We start from the raw sequence: 20,515 nt of genomic DNA, 5'->3' as shown, positions 1-20,515 counted from the left end.
TTGTATTTAAAGTACCTTACTCTCTGCATTGTTTCTGACTTTCTTCCCATCGGGCATATTTCATCCGATTCGTTATAACCATATGATTCTTATACATATTGTCGTCATAGATATTTCATTTTCCATATTGATAATCAGCCAATTTATGGGAATTTTATATTTTCTGCTTAGGTGGCTAAAAGGGAATACTTACAAATGAATTGTTCTCTATGTAAAATTATAGATAGGTTTAACATTATTGCATGAAGATTTTTTTTTTTGCTTCTATTAATAGCTGTTTTACAATGATTTAAATTTGCTTTGTTTTTCACCTAAAAAAAATTTTAATTGTGAATAAATATTACAATTATAAGTTGTGGTTGCTATAATGTATAATTATAAAATAAAATATACTAATGTATAATAATTTTACTTTAGCCACTTTGGGCATTTTTTGTGACTTCGAGAAGAGTCCAAGAAAGAATAAATGATTTCTTTTGTATTCCTGGCATCTTAGTCGTTTACTTTGTTTTCGGTGTCTTTGTTGTTTCTCACTTTGTTTGGTTAGTTTCCCACGTGTGCGTGTGGTGGCGCCGAAGCGTATTAGTTACAAGTTTTGCCGGAGAACGCATTACATTACCAACGAAATCGCCATAATTGCGATTATTGCGCCAAAGCATTGGTTAACTACAACGTCATGGTTATTTTTATAAAATAAAATAAATTACAAATTGACCTTTGGTATTACCAATACATAAACTATTAGTTGAATTTAACGTTAACTATCTCTTGCAGTAGGTGTATGTGATCTTACCGACAGGTGTGGGCAAAATATGAACGAGGAAACAAGCAACGGTATCTGTCGCCACCGTGCATCTATCGTATCGGGTTAGTTATTCCCATCTTACGCATACATAATTGGTTTCGTTGGATTTTAGTACACTGTACTAAACTCTTAAAATATTTTTGTTTATTTCATAATTACTTTTTATTAATAAGAATTTTAGTAATCTTTTATCTTTTGGCTTAATACTTTTAACAATATTTTTGTATTGTACAATGATATTGTTATTTTAATTTCATATTATGATTGCAGTTGTTTGTGCAGCCATAGATGAATCGATCTTTGTTTCGATAAAATAAAGAAGGAATTCTGAAGTAGATTTGTTGTTAATGTTTTTCGGTTACTTTAAACTTGTTTGCGTTTTATGATATTAAAAAACTTTTAGGAATATATCTGTATGAATATTTTGGGTGCAAATCAGTCATAGAGTCAATATTTGTTCGTAGAGAATTATATTTTTCTTTTTTTCTACAATCAGACATACTGTATATATAAAACAAGCAATAGATATTCGCGAATTAAATTTATTGTTTGCCTCTTAATTATTAAATAATTATTGCGCATTTGAGTCAGTGCATCAGGGAAGATGATCAAGGACCTATTACACTTCTGTAGATGAATATTGGTAAATAAATGTTTAAATTTAATAGCTAATATAATTCTACATTTCTTTTTATTACGATAAATTTAATAAAAATTGTGTTTAATCCTTTTTCAGATTTGCAATGTCATTAAGTCAATGTATTACAAATTCAATCTTATTAATTTTCCATCTACGTCAATTTATTTCATTTTGGACTTATTATGGGACAGTTTACATAAATTTCGAGCTACAACGGGGCAAGTATTTTGGAGGTATTGTGAATCTTCAGCAGTAAGTGATCAAATTTAAGTCCCTCTAGTATATATTATGTCGAGGGTGAAAGATTCGTCTTGACATGAGTTACTAGTTGTAATTTTTTCTATTAATTGTTGACGAATAGCCATTAATAATTAATTGTTTGGATTTACTCTTAAATGGTACAGTTTTAATTGTTTTTTTATAGGGCTTAATCTAGTTTCATTAGCTTAGGATAGTATTTTCTTGTTTTATTAATGAGTCATTTAATTAATACGCGTCATGCAACAACTCTTTGCAGTGTGATTTAAGTACGATTGGTTGTCACAGTTGGTGAGGACGGCGTTCACACATTGACTTCTACAGATTTTTGACTGTGCGTACTTGAGCGTGTGCCAATTATGTATATGTTAACGAAATTAATTATTATAAAAACCATAAAATCTGATTAATTTGCATAAATATGTTTTTGCACATGAATTTAATCGTTATAATATAATCAAACATCATAACACAATAAGTAAGCCTTTCGAGATCTTCTTTAGATGTAATAATCGAGAACAATTCATCCAGTAAAATGAAATAATATTTCGCCTAGAAGTACTAGTAACATTCTGTTTCAATTTGTGAAGATATGCTTATTTTTAATTTCTAACGTTTAGAAAAAATTAATAATCGTTTGATATCTTTACATTATGGTGCATCTAACACAATTTGGCATCTTTTGTATTTGCATGTTGTTTCAATACATTTCTTATATTTTTCACTAATTTTATATGCTTATTTATTTTTTGATATTGTTAAATTTTTTTTTATTTTCTTGTTTTTCTTTATTGTTTTTTTATATTCTTTGAAAAATGACCCCAATGTTGCATCTATAGTTTTCGTGATGTTTATTGCTATTCTATAAGTTATTCTGAATCGTTTTTCGTAATCCACTAATTGTGCAGTTTTTAATAATAATTCTATAATATTTATTCTATATTCAGTATAAATTTGTTTTTTTTTTATTTATTGTTTCGTACAGAATATATCTATTAAAGAGTGCCTTGTCGAATGTATATAAGAAAAATTTTCTATATATTTTCATATATTATCTCATAATACGAAAAGAAATTAGCGATTAATTTTAATCATGCTTTTATTATATTCAGTGACATATTTTGGTTTAAAAATACGATTGAATTGAATTTATTCTTGCCTACAATCAGTTATTTCTGCTGTTTTGTACTTTGTAGAATTGGCATAAACGTTTCATTTATTTTCTTTTTTCAGTTATATTTTCCCGTTTTTAATTTTGTACCGACAAAATCTCGATATATTGGTTTTATTACAACGCATAATTCCAATGGCATTTTTTTTTATTTTTAATTATTGTTAAATACAGTTTACATCATTACAGTTTACTCATTACATTTTGGGATGTGCTTGGAATGCTCATTCTCTCATCCTCGGAGTCAAAACTAAAAAGAATACGCATCCTCTTCTTGTTACGACACACTTTCAAGAAGTTTTCCTCTTCACTATCCGAAGATCCTTCTATCTCTCCACTTTCAATATATTTAAAACTTTCACTCTCATCTTCGCTTTAGTCTAATTCATACTGATCTTCTTCGGAAGTTTCCTTAGAATTATCTTCGTTGATATTAACAATTCTGTTTAATATTTTATTACATTTCCTGGGTTTATTCATGTTAGAAAAGAAGGGAGATTGGTCAAAATAAAAAAATACTGTGCCCAAATTCAAATACCCTATTGTAAATACAATAAATGAAGACTTGTACACATTGTGTATAAAAAACATTCTTACTCGGTCACTGCAACAATTATACTGAACATTGCTTCTTGTTTTAAAGGTTTCTGCGGCGATAAGATAAGCGATTTTAGACAAAAAGACAAAGATGAAGACAAAGACTAAAACTCAGGCCATACAATCGGCTTTTCTCTTTTATCAGCTAGCCCGTTAACTAGTGTTAAACATTCTCCTGATAGATAAAACAGTCTGAGCTGGCTGTCAAAAGCATCAACAAATTTTTTCCTTTCCTCCGCGTTTAAATGTTCCAAACACAGTAATGATTTTATCTAACCTGCCCTATCACTTTTATTAATTCCATTCTGCTGAGGTTTACACTGATTATTCCATTGATTATTATCGAAATGATCTTGAAGCTAGCTGCAATATTTTGGCATCCGAATTTTGATACACTGTAATTAGTAATCGGTTTTTATACATTGTATATTCTAGTAATATCAGCATTGGCATGAAAATCTCATGATCCTCGTAGGTAGTCGTAAAATAAGCTCGTCTCTGCTCATTTTTAATTATTGAGTCTCTAGTATATATTTCTGGCAGTGATTCCAATCTGGGAATATATTCTTTCCTAACATCTTTATTCTCTACGTAGCACCGAAATAAAATACTGTTCCTAGCGGCTATATGAATTAGTTTCCTATCAATTTCCTGACTCGAGAATTAGTCCTTTGGCTTAATTCACATTTGCACCGACTTTTTTTAGGAATTCACTTCAGAATTCCGTCCTGCTCTATGGGAAAAATCGATTCAACTAAATGAAAGAGGACTAGTTTCCCAAAAAGGTTTATATTGAGCGAACCTTTCATATAGATATAGCTACTGGTAATGCTACTTATTCTTATAGTTTTATTTTCGTTTTCATATCATAGTTACTGACTGCGTTATTACCAAGAATTGTGCTGTTATTGACGCTTTATGCTATTATATATTATATATTATATATTATATATTATATATTATATATTATATATTATATATTATTTAGTCGTCTAAATTAGATCATTAACTCTTTGTGGTCATATTAGTTGATGCAAACCAGCGAATAACAATACGTGAGATCGGTGAGAGGTTAAATTTATCAATATCAATTGTTTATGAACACTTGAAAAACCTGGTTTTATTCTCGAAGCTCTATATATGGATTCCCAATGTTTTCACGAAGAGAAATTTGTGTCGTTGCGTTGATGTCTGTGATTCGCTTCTCAAACGTCACGAAAAGGATCCATTTTTGAAGCGCATCATTACTGGGGACAAAAAATGGGTTGTATATAACAATGTCAAACGCAAGAGATCATGGAGCAAAAAAGATGAAATGGCTCAAAGCATTTCCAAAGCTAATATCCATCAAGAAAGGTGATTTGTTTAGTAGGATTTTACAAGAATCGTTTTTTTTTTGAGATCTTACCGGATAACACAACAATTAACACTTGGCATGCGGGTATACTTCGCCGCCAACTTACGCAGCGGGCGTTTTTTCGTGAATCGCGCGGAAGTTTGTTTATTCAGAAAAACCGCAGTAAATCGAAAACTATTTCGTTTTTATGAACGAAACTTTTTTTATTTTACACTTAAATATATACTGTATGATTATTTAACAAAAAAAAAACGATATTTTTACGAAATCACAAAAATAAATGATTTTTTAAATTTTACAATGTATTCAAAAATATTTTTTCATGACAAGTACAAATAGAACTGATAACACGTTAAGAGTTCTTTACAGTATGGTACCGTTCAAAGCATTTTCCTCTGTGAAGAGGAACACGGCAGAATCTACATATAATACACGTTTCACTTCGCACTTTTTTGGCTGCATACACGCGACATTGTTTTTGTGGATTTTTCTACTTCCTTTCTACTCCTTTCATGTATTTCTGATTTCTTTCTTGGATTGCCAAACTTTTACAAATATATCATTAATTCTTAGAGATTGTTTCTCTTTTTTTCAAATTAGTTTTTTTCAGGCACTCTGGTAGACCTCTATTCTTCCTAATTGTTCCGCAAATTCGTATTTTTTTTTTGTAAAAGAGCTTCCGTGTTATCGACGCTGTTGTAATAATTATCCATATAAAAATGGTGCCAGACATCATTATATGGCGAAACTACTCGATCAACCGTAATCCTTGAGCTGCATAAACTTTAAAATTGTAAATATAACCTGTGTCACATTCAGACAATATTCATATGAGTATGCTGTACTTTATAATTTTTCCAGCATTGTAAACTCTAAAAGACATTCGTCCTCTCCAAGGTATTATGCCCTCATCTAACGATACTTGTTGTTTCGGTTTGTAAATGTTATTGAATTTTTCAACAATATAATTTAGTATAGGACTGACTTTGAATAATCGATCAGAATCGTCTGTGATGTCTTCATTGTTATTAAAATGCCAAGCCTTCCATATTTGGCGAAATCTATCCTTTGACATAGTTTTAAAAAAAACAGTGTACTTGTGCAGATATCAGTTGACCAATAATCGTCTCGGGCGTCTTTACGAACTTGTCCCATGAAAATAATAAGCCCCAAAAATGTCTTCATCTACGGAATCGTAATATCTCTCCATTTCATGCTTTTGGGAGATATTTTGAACTGATTCATATTTTGGAAATAATATCTGTTTGATTCCTCAACTAAATATGCAAAAAAGTCGTCGCCTATAAATAACTTCACTGCATCAGCTATGGGTTCAGGAATATTAGCCATGTTAGTTATTCCAGATAGACCAAAAAACTCTTCAAGGTCTGGAGGATTATCAATCGATGACCATTCATCTGCTTATTCATCAGAAGTTGTTTCAGAACTATTAGAAATTCTTCTTCGAATGAACACTTGAGAACGTAGAATAATGTCTTCATCGTCATTTTCTTTGTTATCTTGTCTTTCAGAATCACTATCATACGAAAAGTTCAATAATCTGATAGCGCATATTTCTTCATCACTATCTTTGTCACAACAGCTCATTTTATCAATTTTGTAATTAATAATAAAAAACCAAGCTAGGAATTCGATTGAAGACGAAATAACTCAAACAAAAGACCGAGTAACTCGACAAACATAACATGTGGGAAGAAAAAATGCAAAGAGTTGCCTAACAACGCAAACAACACGCATATAATGTCACACATACCTATAATTATACGTATTTAGTAGATTTGTGATGGTTAGTGGGTATCCACCACAAATCTACTAAATACGTATTTTTACGTGACCCGTGCTCCAGTGACAGGCTGCAAAAAACGCAAAAATACATTGCCCGTATGCCAAGTTTTAATCAAATGGGGTTGTCAACCGGTCTGCTTTGATGCCGAACTACATTATGCCGATACTTTGCTACTATTTGTTTTATCAACTGCAAGTGAAATTTTGCAATAGAAATAACTTTTCTTCGGTTGTACTTATAAAGACAATATGAATTCTACTCACAAATGTCTAGCATGTCTAGCATGTCTAAATGTATAACAGGAAAAAATTTGCGGTACCACTTCAACAATTTTCACGTTGTATTTACAGTACTTATAACCCTATCGACTTTGTCTATTATGCTCATTGATTTATTGTAATCAGTAACACATACGGGCTTAGCAACACTCTCTAGTCCTCCACGTGTGACATGGCTGCAAAATCTGCCGTCTTTGTAATGATATATATTTCTTTTTTTCCTAACTATTTCATCGCTAACAAACTGTTTGAAGAACGAAAGCATGCCTCTACTTTTTTCAGATGTTTTTCAAACTTCGGCATTCCTTGCCGTCTTTTACTAACAGTCCCGCACGCATTTGTACTATTATTATGCAAAAAATTAAATAATTCTGGACCTGAGTAAAAATTATCAAGATAGATTGTGTGACCGTTTCCTAAGAACGGTCGCAAAAGCGACAAAACTATCGTACCCGACTTACCGATCACCTGGTTACACTTTCAACAGTTGTTGACCGTCGGCAATAAACTATAACATCTTGTACATAATCCGTTTTGCAATCGCATAGCATAAAAGATTTGATACCAAATCTATTCCTTTTCGTAGGAATATACTGCCTGGATGACAAGCGGCCTTTGTACAACATAAGGCTTTCATCAATACAAAGATTTTGAAACGGATGGAATGTATCATTGAAGGATTTTCGAAACATATTGATTACATCTCTAATTTCGACTAAACGATCGTCAGTGTGTCCAGAGTCGTGCGTAAAGTAGATTCTGCTTAGTAATGAGAGTTACCGATCTCTCGTCTTAATTTCAGCAAAAATGCTGGATCGTAAATATTTATCCTTCAACCAATACTCTTGTATTGTTAGCTTTTTGTTGCGTGTCATCAATAAAGATAACGCAAAAAAAACAGTAGAGTTCGTCTACTGTCGTCGGGGTGTCCAAATTGTTATTAGACTTCTGAGCCCGATAGTCGTTAGTTTCATCAGCAATATATTGAACGAGCTATTCAGATAAAATTAATTCAAAATAGTCTGAAATAGATGACAATCTGGGTAATTTCTTCTTTATTCCTGAATTTCTCGTGGAAAATGTATGTATCTCGTGAGCGAGAATTTCGGACCCCTGTAGCCTCGTGCCTATAGTTATATCTAACATATAGGAGGTCTGACAGGGACTCAGCCTCATCCACCCTCCATTCCGAGAGGCGGACGCCGGACGCCGGCGTGCCCTACGTTAGGTCTATAACGCTCAACCCTTGTGGTCGAAAGCACGTGGGACAGCAACCCGGCTCAGTAGATCCAGGTTCATTCTGTTGGCTCAGATGCAGAACAACTCACCCCTACGGTTACTCCTGCCTTCTGGGTCCCATCTGCTGAACCGGGCATTAAAACCGCCAGCCACCACCTCTAGGAGAGCGGGGAATGTTCCTGAGAGCTCTTCGAGCTCATCAAGCAGTCTACTGAACGTCATAATATTCTAGCTGGGAGGAAAGTAAACTGAAACTGCCAGCGAGTCCCCGCATTTAATGGCTACGTAAAAAAGATTCCGACGCACTAGGCTACAGGGTCTTCTACTCTCGCCCACGAGCACCGCGGAGAGTGAGGTCTCTCCTAGGGATGAGAACCACCTCTCATCCCCCGGAGGAATCCACCATGGTTCCACAATGACCGCGAGCTCCACTCTATCCTCGCGCATGCGCTCTGCCAGCAAGTCCTGTGCACGGCTCGCATGGTTTATATTTGTTTGTAGAACAGCAGAAGACCTTGTCTATTGACCCTCCGCTGCATCTATCCTTATTGAGGTGCCCGGTACACTTTGTTCCACGTCCATATCTTCGTGCACCTTTCTCTTCTCGGCCACTTTTACATTTTTCTTTCCATTTTTATCGGCGGTCTTATTCGATTCTTCTTTGATTATTGTTTTTTCTGGGCAGACACTTGGTGCACTTACGAACACCTTGTCCACCCATTTCCTGGGGAGCACTACCGGGCACTCCCAAGAACCGGCACGATGGTTAGTCGGCTTCCGGCTGGCATCTTTACAAAACGAACAGGCTGTCTTGTCCGTACATGTTTTGGCCAAGTGGCCCGGTTTTCCACAGACGTAACACGGTCTGTCCTAGGCTTCGCAGCCGGGCACATTGCCGCTATATGTCCTCGCGCATCGATGGCATCTGAGGGGGCGCTGTCTAAGTTCGTGCACCCTCACTGTCGTAAGCCCCACTCTTAGTTTGCCCCTCTCCACGGCCGCCCGTGTGACAGGCACAGGCGCCGAGACAGTGGCCTCGCCTAGTCTACTCCTACCGATCCTTATCTCTCCTATCTTAAAAAGGCTGGGGTCTATTCCGGATTTTATTTCCAGAAGCGCGTTACTAATGATGGTCCCGTTAGCGTGCGCATCTAGGCCTACCAAAGTTATGGAGCTCGTGCGCAGGGGGCGAGTATCTTCGCTCCTGGGACGGCACTCTTGAAGGCCTCCGCCAACCGGTCGGCCTTCTTGTTTGTCCCTTTGCCTCGTATCTGCCATATAAAGGTTCCCGTGAGGCCTTTCCTACAGGACATACCTTTGATCCCCAGGTCTTTGAGGTTGACCGCCTCTGTTGCCCGGCCGAGTGTGTCCCTGTACGCCATCTCTTCGGCACAGGATAGGGAAATTGCCGCTACGTCTCTTTCGCTTTGCCTCCCCATCCTTCATCACTGCGCGCCACTCCTTTTCTTCCTTCTTTTCTTAGAGGCCGCCTGTCCCCGAAAGGGTTGAGGGTCGTTGACTTTATCCTTTGTTGTAGCCAGGGAGAGTACATTTGTTCTTTTCGTCTTGATCTGTCTCCTCTTTCGGCCAAGCACCTGTACAAAATCGTCCTGCGGGGTTAGTGTCTTACCTACACATACCTGTTTCGCAGGAGGGCAAGTGGACTCAGCACGGAAGGTGGGGCCTTTGTATGGACTACCAGCTCCAGTCGCTGCTCCACTCGATGTCTGCTGCCGCTGCTGCTGCTGCTGCTGTTGTTGCGGCTGCTGTCGCTGCTGCTATTGCGGCTGCTGCGGATGTTGCTGGATACTACGGAAAGTCTCCGTCATTAACCTAATCGACTCGATCAGCTGCTGCATCTCCGGTGACGTTGTTTGGCTCCTCTCAGCAACGGGGTTTATCGATGCCTTCGTCCTTTTTTTTTAAAACGGGCAAGTTCATCCGCCATCTCTCTATTGCGCAGTTCCAAGGCCCTCAGTTCTGCCTTTAACTACACCATGGCCTCCTTGGTTGAAGGAGGATCCCCTTATCCTGTTTGGAATCTGTCCAACAGCGTTTTATGTTTTCTTACTACATAGCTATTGGAGTTTTTCATCTTCCCTGAAACAGAGCCCTTGATGTTGCTGCACTTTCTCTTCTCGCTGTCGCACATCAGGATCTGCCTCGTGGCAATTTCCAATAGCCTGCAGGTCTCCACCTGAGGCAGATGGGCCACTGCCGGGACTTCCATGTTCCACCCGGCTATGTCTCCTCCTATTTCGCCTTCCTCTGAGGAGTAGATCACAGGTCTCGCTCGTTTATTCCTCCTAACGTGGATAGATGACTTCAGGCCGGAAGGCCGCATGTTTTGCACGGCCATGGCAGCCTTTTGCCATTTTTCCAGATGGCCCTCCTCCAGTCTTGAACTTCCTGGCACATTAGATACATCGCAGGCCAGGTCGCCTACCTTTGGTACCCTTCCTGACGCATTGTCCAGAGCTGGGGCCAGGTTGTTTACCCTGAGCTCCTGGCAGTCGTTGGTTGACGACGGCGGGTGGCCTGCCCTACCACCACCTGACACCGCCGTGGCCCTCCCGCGCCTGCTGATTCCACTGGTCGTACTATTCATATTGAATTAAAGATATGAATGGGAGCCAGGCTCTACAAAGGAATGGATAGGAACGGAGGAAGCTAGAGAGAAAGAGAAAGAATAGGAAAAGATATAATAGTAGAACAAAGAGAGGAATAGCCATACAAAAACATTCACACACCATTCATATAGTCCCTTTTAGTCGCCTCTTACGACAAGCAGGGGGTACTTTGGGAGTATTCTGTTGCCCCCTACCCACGGGGGGAACCCTGACGCAATCCTGTTTTCTTTTTTTTGTTTCGTCAGGAGGAAAATCCTTCATAGGCCCCCCGAGTCCGGTACTCAGGGGAGTTTCGGATTCAACCCGTCTGAGATTGCTCCCAGGGACGGATCGCCTACCGACTAAATAACCTCCCGATTCCTATTACTACCATGCAGAGGAGCGAGGGGGAGTGGGCGGAATTACGCATATGGGTATTACAAATTCACCCGGTACCCCTCCTCGGTGAGCCAGGCCGGTATTCGCCTTGCTCTCATCCATTCACCTATCCACAATCATACCACTACGGCGCACTCGACAGGGACCGACGAGTCCCTGGAGACGCAATTACTCCCTTACTATGTACATATTGGGCCGATCCTCACACCATGGTGCTCTGACCAGGCCCATTCACATTCCTACATTTGTCCTTAAATTTAGGTAGAAGCGACGCTTGGGTCAGGCGCCGCCTGAGTCGCTCGGAGCCTTGCCCGAGGTGGTCGTACTGGTGCTACTCTCCTATGCGGCCTATCGTTCGCACTCCCGTTATCATGCACTTCCGCACGCTCACACACACGTCCTTTTCGCGCCCGTTCTCTGCGCCTTTCAGCGTCCTCTTTGGCACGCATGACCCGTCCGGCAAAGGTTCGAAAGGCCGCCCATCCTCCCTGGACTGTCAGGGAGACCCTGACAACCGCGGGAAGGGTTAACTGCCCTCCCCCAATCGCGTTCATCAACTTATTTCTGGCATCCGTCCACGCCGGGCAGTCGTCCAGGGTGTGCTCTGCCGTATCTTTACTCTCCCCGCTGCGGATAGCGTATGCCCTAATGGGCGAGGAAGCATAGGTGCAGGCACCCCTCCGGTGCCCACCTTCACAATATAGCGTCGGCAGAGTGCAGAGGTAGGGAAGGCCATGACCTCCGTCTTATGCGGTGCCACTTTAAGACCCAATCTCTCGATTTCCTTAACTAGAACGTCCAAATCCCGCTCGTCATTCATCATAGCCTGAGGTAGGTTCCATATCGATAACAGGGAGGGCCGTGTCATCCGCATAGCAGACAACACGGGAGCTTCCTGGCATCGGGGTTCGGAGGACACTGTCATAGGCAATGTTCCACAGCGTAGGGCCCAGGACGGATCCCTGTGGTACTCCACAGAACACGTGTCTTTCCACCTCGCGGCCATGTCTGTCTTTGTACACTATGGCGCGATTGTCCAGATAGCTCCTGATGATATTCACCAGGTAGCATGGAAAGTTTTCACGCTCCATCGCTCTTACAATAACAGCCCACGGTAGGGAGTTGAAGGCGTTCGAGATATCCAAACTCATCAGTATAACGACATTCCTGTCTCGCGTCGATGCCTCCACGAAGTTTTTCACCTCGAGGATGGCATCCACGGTTGATCTTCCAGTCGTAAACCCATACTGTGATGACGCCAGGGTCCGAGTCTCCTCTAGGTAGCTGTTCATCCGAGCAACAATTACCCGCTCGAATAGTTTCCCCAGTTCGCCAATCACGCATATGGGTCTATATGACCCTGGTGAGTCCGGGGGCGCGTCCTTATTCTTTCTGATAAGGACGAGCCTCGCTATCTTCCACGGTGTCGGGAACCTTCCTGCCGACAAGCATGCAGAGAAGCACCGCGCCAACCCTTTCCCACAGTGTGTCGACGCAGCGCGCACAACCACACCCGGTATTCCATCCAGACCAGGAGCCTTTCTTCCTGTTCCTTTCCTGGCGGCAGCCAAAACCTCCTCCACAGAGATAACCACCTCTGAGGGTGCGGGATCCTGCGGCTCATCAGTTCCCGGTCCTCCTGGGAATAACTCGGAGAGGATATTCTCCAGTGCTTCAATCTCTAGGGTTTCAGTTACTGGTGGGGCATTATGTCTAAGCTTCCCTAATACCAGTTTATAGGGTCTGTCCCATGGGTCATCCTCTATGGAGTCTAACAGGTCCCTCCAAGAGTTCTTCTTGGCTTCCCTGATCGCCTTAGTTAGTGCCCTCCTTGCGTCTCTTCGATCGTCCAGGCACTGCAATATTTTCTCACTGTACTTCCTCTTCCTGGCTCTGGACAGTTTCCTTACGGTGGCCGTCGCAGACCGTCTTGGTTCCTTCGCCCTTTCCTTTTTAAGGCTGGCAAGTTCATCCGCCATCTCTTTGTTGCGCAGTTCCAAGGCCCTCAGTTCCGCCTTCAGCTGCACAATTGCCTCTTGTGTTGACGGAGGGTCCCCATCTCCTGTTTCGAACCTGTCCAGTAGTGTCTTATGTATTTTCACTACGTAGCTATTGGAGCTCTTCATTTTCCCAGAGATAGATCCCTTGATGTTTCCGCACTTCCTTCTCTCGGCATCATTTATCTGGATCTGTCTCGTGGCAATCTCCAATAGCCTGCAGACACCGCCGTGGCGTGGGTATCCCTCCCACGCCCGCTGATTACATTACCTAAACGATTCATCATTAGTATTTTTGTTTGGGAGCCAGGCTCCCCATTGGAAAGGAAAGGAAAGGAAGAATGCTAGAGAGAGAGAGAAAGAGTAGAAAAGATATGATAGAACAGCAAAAAGGGAGAAATAACCATACAAGAACATTCACACACCATTCATACCATCCCTTTTAGTCGCCTCTGGGAGTATTCTACTGCCCCCTACTTACAGGGGGGGGGTTCCCCTTACCCACAGGGGAACCCTGACGCAATCCTAACTAAACCATGATGCAACCCTGATAGTTCCTAACTTAATTAATATGCTCGATTCTGGTGTTAAAAATAGATTGGCGTTCTGCTGATAGACTGGGAGTTCGTTATAGCACTCTTTTGATGGTCTTTTACTGGTACTCTTTTACTGGTACCGGAGTGCACCTGACGATGTAAATCACTTTTCCCGTTGTCACGGCCATGTAACCGGATCATTTCATCACGTACGCGAACTTATCCGGGCGCAATGTTGCCAGGGCCAAAGCATTTTTTTTTAACACTTGTTATTCCAATTCGCACTTTTGTTTTATGATATCATTTTATAATACGGTCATCTGGTTTTTCATTGTCTTTTCTAAGAAAACAAATTTTAAGTTCACGTAAGCAAAACATCAAGTTCCTCAACTAAAAGTTTTATTTTTGAAGCAAATGTTCGGCCTTTACGTGCTTCCAATATAAACAATTTTGGATGTTCACTTTTTAATAATGTGTAACCGCATAAATAATTTCTAGCGCGAGCTTGACGTCCTGCGTAGTCAACATATAGAATGCTTCTGCCTTTCTTAAAACTGTCAATTTTGTCGCTAAGCCCTCATATAGCACATTGTAATGCTCGAAGTTGCAGGCTGAATCAGTTGTCCAGAATGCATTACCCTTCTCATCTGTGATACAAGTACCTTCCGTGAAGGCGCATTTAGTTCCTTGTCGGAGAATTACGTCATTATCATTGATTTTTACCGTGCAAAGTATTCTTCTAGGTTGATCATCAAAGATTCTTGCATTACTATGTCGTCCAAAGTGCCATATGGGACGGCGTATTGCGTTCCAGTACAAATAAATCCGGACAACCGTGAATATAGATCCGGCCAACGTAACACTTCGATGTTCTGTAGTGTACAACATTTAACCCCGATATTTGAAGTTTGGAAGCTATGCCTAAAATTGCTGTGTTAATCGCGGCTTTACACGTTTCCCAGGACGTGTCCAACATATATGCTCTTTTCCCGTTGTGGACGCGGACACGTGTGATGCCATTCTGAAACATTATAACGTGCAGTCCAGTTCCACATGACATTGATGAACATGCGTGCATTCGTTAGCTGGAGTAGTTGTATATAAACCTACGTAGAATTCAGCATTTCGGTAGGGGCGTCACAATCCTTAGTGTCCAACAACGATAATATTGTAATATTGGTGATCCCTCCAAGAAGGCGGCACAGATTTTAACCATTAGTAGTATCGTTACTGCTAATATTTTTCCCACGTCTCTTAAACAGTTTAATTTCCAATATTTGTTTGACTTAGTTTCGATTTCCTTAATTTGTTACAATTAAATATCTTTCTTTTTCCATTAACTTGTAATTAAATATTGTTGTGGGGGGGTTAATGTTCTGATTACCAAATTTTAAGGTGGATTCCTTTAAATGAAATACTTCGTCCTTCACCTTTAATACTTGAGGATTTATTTTTTGATCCTAATATCATTTGATCGTTCCTTGGCCTTCACAATATTATGACGTGCCACCTATTGTGTATGATTAATTTTATTTATTAATTTAGTGTAGTATTGAAAATATGTCTATTCCAAATTCTCATCTAATGGTTGGTCTAACGCTGGTATTTTAGCTGACTTTTCGAGAACTAGTTCATTAGGTACGAAGCGAGTTTCCTCATGAGTACTGGTGTTATAATCATTTGTCCCAATCCTTTTCCTTCTTGACGAACGTTTTTAAATATTCCATCAGTACATGGTGAGACCTTCCTATCAACCTGTTAGACTGCGGATAAAACGCTGTATTCTTATATTGTTTTATTTTGAATTTTCGCGCATTTGCTTTTGTAAAAGAACTTAGAAAATTCGTATCTTTTTCTGTAATAATAGTGTGCGTTGCTCCGAATTTACAAATTAAGTCATTGACCATTATATTCGCTATGTCGATGGACGTGTTGTTACAGAGGGTTGCTGCGATGGAGAACTTTGTAAGTTGATCTTGGATGATCAGTATAAATTTATTTCCCTTTGGAGTTTGAAGGAGAGGACCGACAATATTCATTGCTACTATATCGAATGTAGCACCTGGTCTGTTATTATCATCGGGTGTTTGTTATTTATTCTAACCAATTTTGTGTAGTTAGCATTCTAAAGAATTTTGAATAAAAAGTTGTATTTGTTCTTTCATGTTTTTCCAATAATAATGTTGTCTTATTCTGTTGTAAGTTTTTGTTACCTCTTTATGTATATTCCTGATGCGTGATATTTTCGTATTAGATCCTCCTTCTTATGTTTCTCAGGTGTTTTTGTCAAATTTTTACAAATGCGAATCGTACAAGATTCTCCATTAAACATCTCTCCCAGTCCTTTTTTGATGTATTGCCATGGTACATTATCAACTTTGATTGTCTTTAAAATAGAAATCGTACAAAGATCCAGCTCTCGTGGTGCCAATAATAACGATACGATTGCTGAATCTTGTATTTCATCACTTAACATTATGTTGGCCGTTTCCTTAAGGAGTAGAGATATTAATTTGTTCTTTCAGAAATTTGTTACTCTTGCAGGTCCCAGCGTTAGATCTTTATATTGAAGAAGCTTTCCGAGTTCAGCCAATTATTTAGATCCTTCATCATAAAGATTACAGCGGATAGTTGATGAAGATCGCTAAAGTGTCTTTTTGATCGAAATTTGATCGTGTAATTCTACCATATTCCACGAATACCTATATGTTTCTTCTGAATGAGGCGATATAATGTACGGACACGAGGCAGAATCAAACAAACTATCACACCAAGTATCCATGTAAGAGTTTAGTTCCTCCTTTTTCCAAATGTTCTTTTTTGAAAATAATAAAATTTCCAAGCTAACCTAAAACTACGATAGAAGTAAACCAATAAGGAACCAACTAACTATACAACAAAGTAACCATACAACTAAGCAAACGAATAAACAAAAGATATATATATATATATTTATATCCGATTATCGACAGTGGACGGAAGGGTACAAGTGTCTCTTCTCTGTACGAAATCGCGTGTAGCACCAGTTAAAGCCTTAACCATGCCGAGACTCGAGTTGAGCGCCGCGCTTTTACTCATATAATTGCACAAAGTATTGCAAAAGGGGTTGCCAATCATGCAGATTACAAAAAGTATCTTCTGGTCGGACTCGAGTGACACTTCTCCTCATGTGCTTAAAGGTCTGTCCTGGATTGACACTTCTCCTCATGTGCTTAAAGGTCTGTCCTGGATTGACTCTTCTCCTCATGTGCTTAATACCTTCGTGACAAACAGATTTGCAGAAATTAAAAGCATAGAATTGGCGCCAAGTGGGTCTATATAGTGCAGACAACAAGGTCGAGACCGGGGATATTTTTCCGTGCAAATCGACTGCCATCGCTTGTCCGGTGCGAAGCGTGCATCTAAAATCGCTCTCGTAGTAGCGCCCATACGACGCAATACAAGACAAATAGTATTATTTCATTGTTTGGACATTATAAGGAATGATAAGGTAGAAAAAGAATTACCGCTTTCAATCAGGATGAATCGAAGAAAGCTTACGATTTTTTATCACGAGTATCTTCTGCCTAAAATCTCTTATTCCTGTAAAGCTCGTATTCTTCTAACGCGTATTTAAAAAATAAAATGTACTTATAAAAGTTTATCCTAGATATCCAAATAGTAACATGAAACCATTGATTTTTTTTATTAAAAAGTAGAATATATATAATGTCCATAATATTCAAATATGTTTTTATTACTATTATTATGTTATATTGTCATTTGATGTAATAATAAATAGTACTACTTGTAGTACAGAATGGATTAGTCCTATCGGGGTAAACCATTTAAAAAAAGCGCTAAGAGTTTTACCTTGTAATAATATTTTGATTTCTGTAATAATATTTAATATTTACATATTCACTAAATATTATTTTTTACAAAATGTTGGATAAAATCTTGTTTTTGTATCGTAAATTTATATACTACTTATTATAAGTATTATTCTAATTATATTTATTATTATTTATGTATTTATCGTTAAATAGATGTGGGTTGTGTCTAGTACGACCCTAACAAAGAAGAATATTTATATGTATCATATCAATCGTCGAAGTACTTCAAATGAAAAATGATGAACAGTTTTACTATGATTTAAATTTTCTCGGGTGCTTTGTGTTTCACTTAAAAAAAATTTTAATTGCGAATAAATATTACAATTATAAGTTGTGTATGCTATAATTTATAATTATAAAATAAAATATACTAATGTATAATAATTTTACCTTAGCCACTTTGGGCATTTTTTGTGACTTCGAGAAGAGTCCAAGAAAGAATAAATGATTTCTTTTGTATTCCTGGCATCTTAGTCGTTTACTTTGTTTTCGGCGTCTTTGTTGTTTCTCACTTTGTTTGGTTAGTTTCCCACGTGTGCGTATGGTGGCGCCGAAGCGTATTAGTTACGAGTTTTGCCGGAGAACGCATTACATTCGCAACGAAATCGCCATAATTATGATTATTGCGCCAAAGCATTGATTAACTACAACGTCATAGTTATTTTTATAAAATAAAATAAATTACAAATTGACCTTTGGTATTACCAGTACTTAAACTATTAGTTGAATTTAACGTTAACTATCTTTTGCAGTAAGTGTGTGTGATCTTAGCGACAGGTATGGGCAAAATATGAACGAGGAAACAAGCAATGGTATCTGTCGCCATTGTGCATCTATCGTATCGGATTAGTTATTCCCCTCTTACGCATACATAATTGGTTTCGTTATATTATAGTACACCGTACTAAACCTTTAAAATATTTTTGTTTATTTCATTATTACTTTTTATTAATAAGAATTTGAGTAATCTTTTATCTTTTGGCTTAATACTTTTAACAATTTTTTTGTATTGTACAATGATATTGTTGTTATTTTTTTTCAGATTATGATTGCAGTTGTTTGTGCAGCCATAGATGAATCGATCTTTGTTTCGATAAAATAAAGAAGGAATTCTGAAGTAGATTTGTTATTAATGTTTTTCGGTTACTTTAAACTTGTTTGCGTTTTGTGATGTTAAAAACCTTTTAGGAATATATCTGTATGAATATTTTGGGTGCAAATCAGTCATAGAGTCAATATTTGTTCGTAGAGAATTATATTTTTCTTTTTTTCTACAATCAGACATACTGTATATATAAAACAAGCAATAGATATTCGCGAATTAAATTTATTGTTTGCCTGTTAATTATTAAATAATTATTGCGCATTTTAGTCAGTGCATCAGGGAAGATGATCAAGGACCTATTACACTTCTGTAGATGAATATTGGTAAATAAATGTTTAAATTTAATAGCTAATATAATTCTACATTTCTTTTTATTACGATAAATTTAATAAAAATTGTGTTTAATCCTTTTTCAGATTTGCATTGTCATTAAGTCAATGTATTACAAATTCAATCTAATTAATTTTCCATCTACGTTGATTTATTCCATTTTGGACTTATTACGGAACAGTTTACATAAATTTCGAGCTACAACGGGGCAAGTGTTTCGGAGCTATTGTGAATCTTCAGCAGTAAGTGATCAAATTTAAGTCCCTCTAGTATATATTATGTCGAGGGTGAAAGATTCGTCTTGACATGAGTTACTAGTTGTAATTTTTTCTATTAATTGTTGACGAATAGCCATTAATAATTAACTGTTTGGATTTACTCTTGAATGGTACAGTTTTAATTGTTTTTTTATAGGGCTTAATCTAGTTTCATTAGCTTAGGATAGTATTTTCTTGTTTTATTAATGAGTCATTTAATTAATACGCGTCATGCAACAACTCTTTGCAGTGTGATTTAAATGCGATTGGTTGTCACAATTGGTGACGACGGCGCTCACACATTGGCTTTTACAGCTTTTTGACTATGCGTACTTGAGCGTGTGCCAATTATGTGTATGTTAACGAAATTAATTATTATAAACACCATAAAATCTGATTAATTTGCATAAATATGTTTTTGCACATGAATTTAATCGTTATAATATAATCAAACATCATAACACAATAAGTAAGCCTTTCGAGATCTTCTTTAGATGTAATAATCGAGAACAATTCATCCAGTAAAATGAAATAATATTTCGCCTAGAAGTACTAGTAACATTCTGTTTCAATTTGTGAAGATATGCTTATTTTTAATTTCTAACGTTTAGAGAAAATTAATAATCGTGTGATATTTTTCAATGCAGTATGGTGAATCTAACACAATTTGGCATCTTTTGTATTTGCATGTTGTTTCAATACATTTCTTAAATTTTTCACTAATTTTATATGCTTATATTTATTGTTTGATATTGTTAAATTGTTTTTTATTTTCTTGTTTTTTTTTATTGTTTTTTTATATTCTTTGAAAAATGACCCCAATGTTGCATCTATAGTTTTCGTGATGTTTATTGCTATTCTATAAGTTATTCTGAATCGTTTTTCGTAATCCACTAATTGTGCAGTTTTTAATAATAATTCTATAATATTTATTCTATATTCAGTATAAATTTGTTTTTTTTTTTTATTTATTGTTTCGTACAGAATATATCTATTAAAGAGTGCCTTGTCGAATGTATATAAAAAGAATTTTCTATATATTTTCATATATTATCTCATAATACGAAAAGAAATTAGCGATTAATTTCAATCATGCTTTTATTATATTCAGTGACATATTTTGGTTTAAAAATACTATTGAATTGAATTTATTCTTGCCTACAATCAGTTATTTCTGCTGTTTTATACTTTGTAGTAAATGGCATAAACGTTTCTTTTATTTTCTTTTTTCAGTTAAATTTTCCCGTTTTTAATT

General features: G+C 37.6%; 1 long non-coding RNA gene across 1 annotated transcript in view; it reads left to right on the top strand.

Annotated features, from left to right (window-relative positions):
* The first annotated feature begins 1,068 nt into the window (after positions 1-1,068).
* The window catches only part of LOC124429691, a 53,312-nt gene continuing 33,865 nt past the window's right edge, over positions 1,069-20,515 (top strand). Inside the window, exons 1-4 of the long non-coding RNA XR_006943514.1 lie at positions 1,069-1,448; positions 1,542-1,697; positions 18,611-18,996; positions 19,090-19,245. This is a non-coding gene — a long non-coding RNA (uncharacterized LOC124429691). The remainder of the gene's footprint in view (positions 1,449-1,541; positions 1,698-18,610; positions 18,997-19,089; positions 19,246-20,515) is intronic.

This window comes from Vespa crabro, chromosome 16 (assembly GCF_910589235.1).
Source record: "Vespa crabro chromosome 16, iyVesCrab1.2, whole genome shotgun sequence".
NCBI lineage: Eukaryota > Metazoa > Arthropoda > Insecta > Hymenoptera > Vespidae > Vespa > Vespa crabro.
This window is presented reverse-complemented; position numbering and strand designations above follow the sequence as displayed.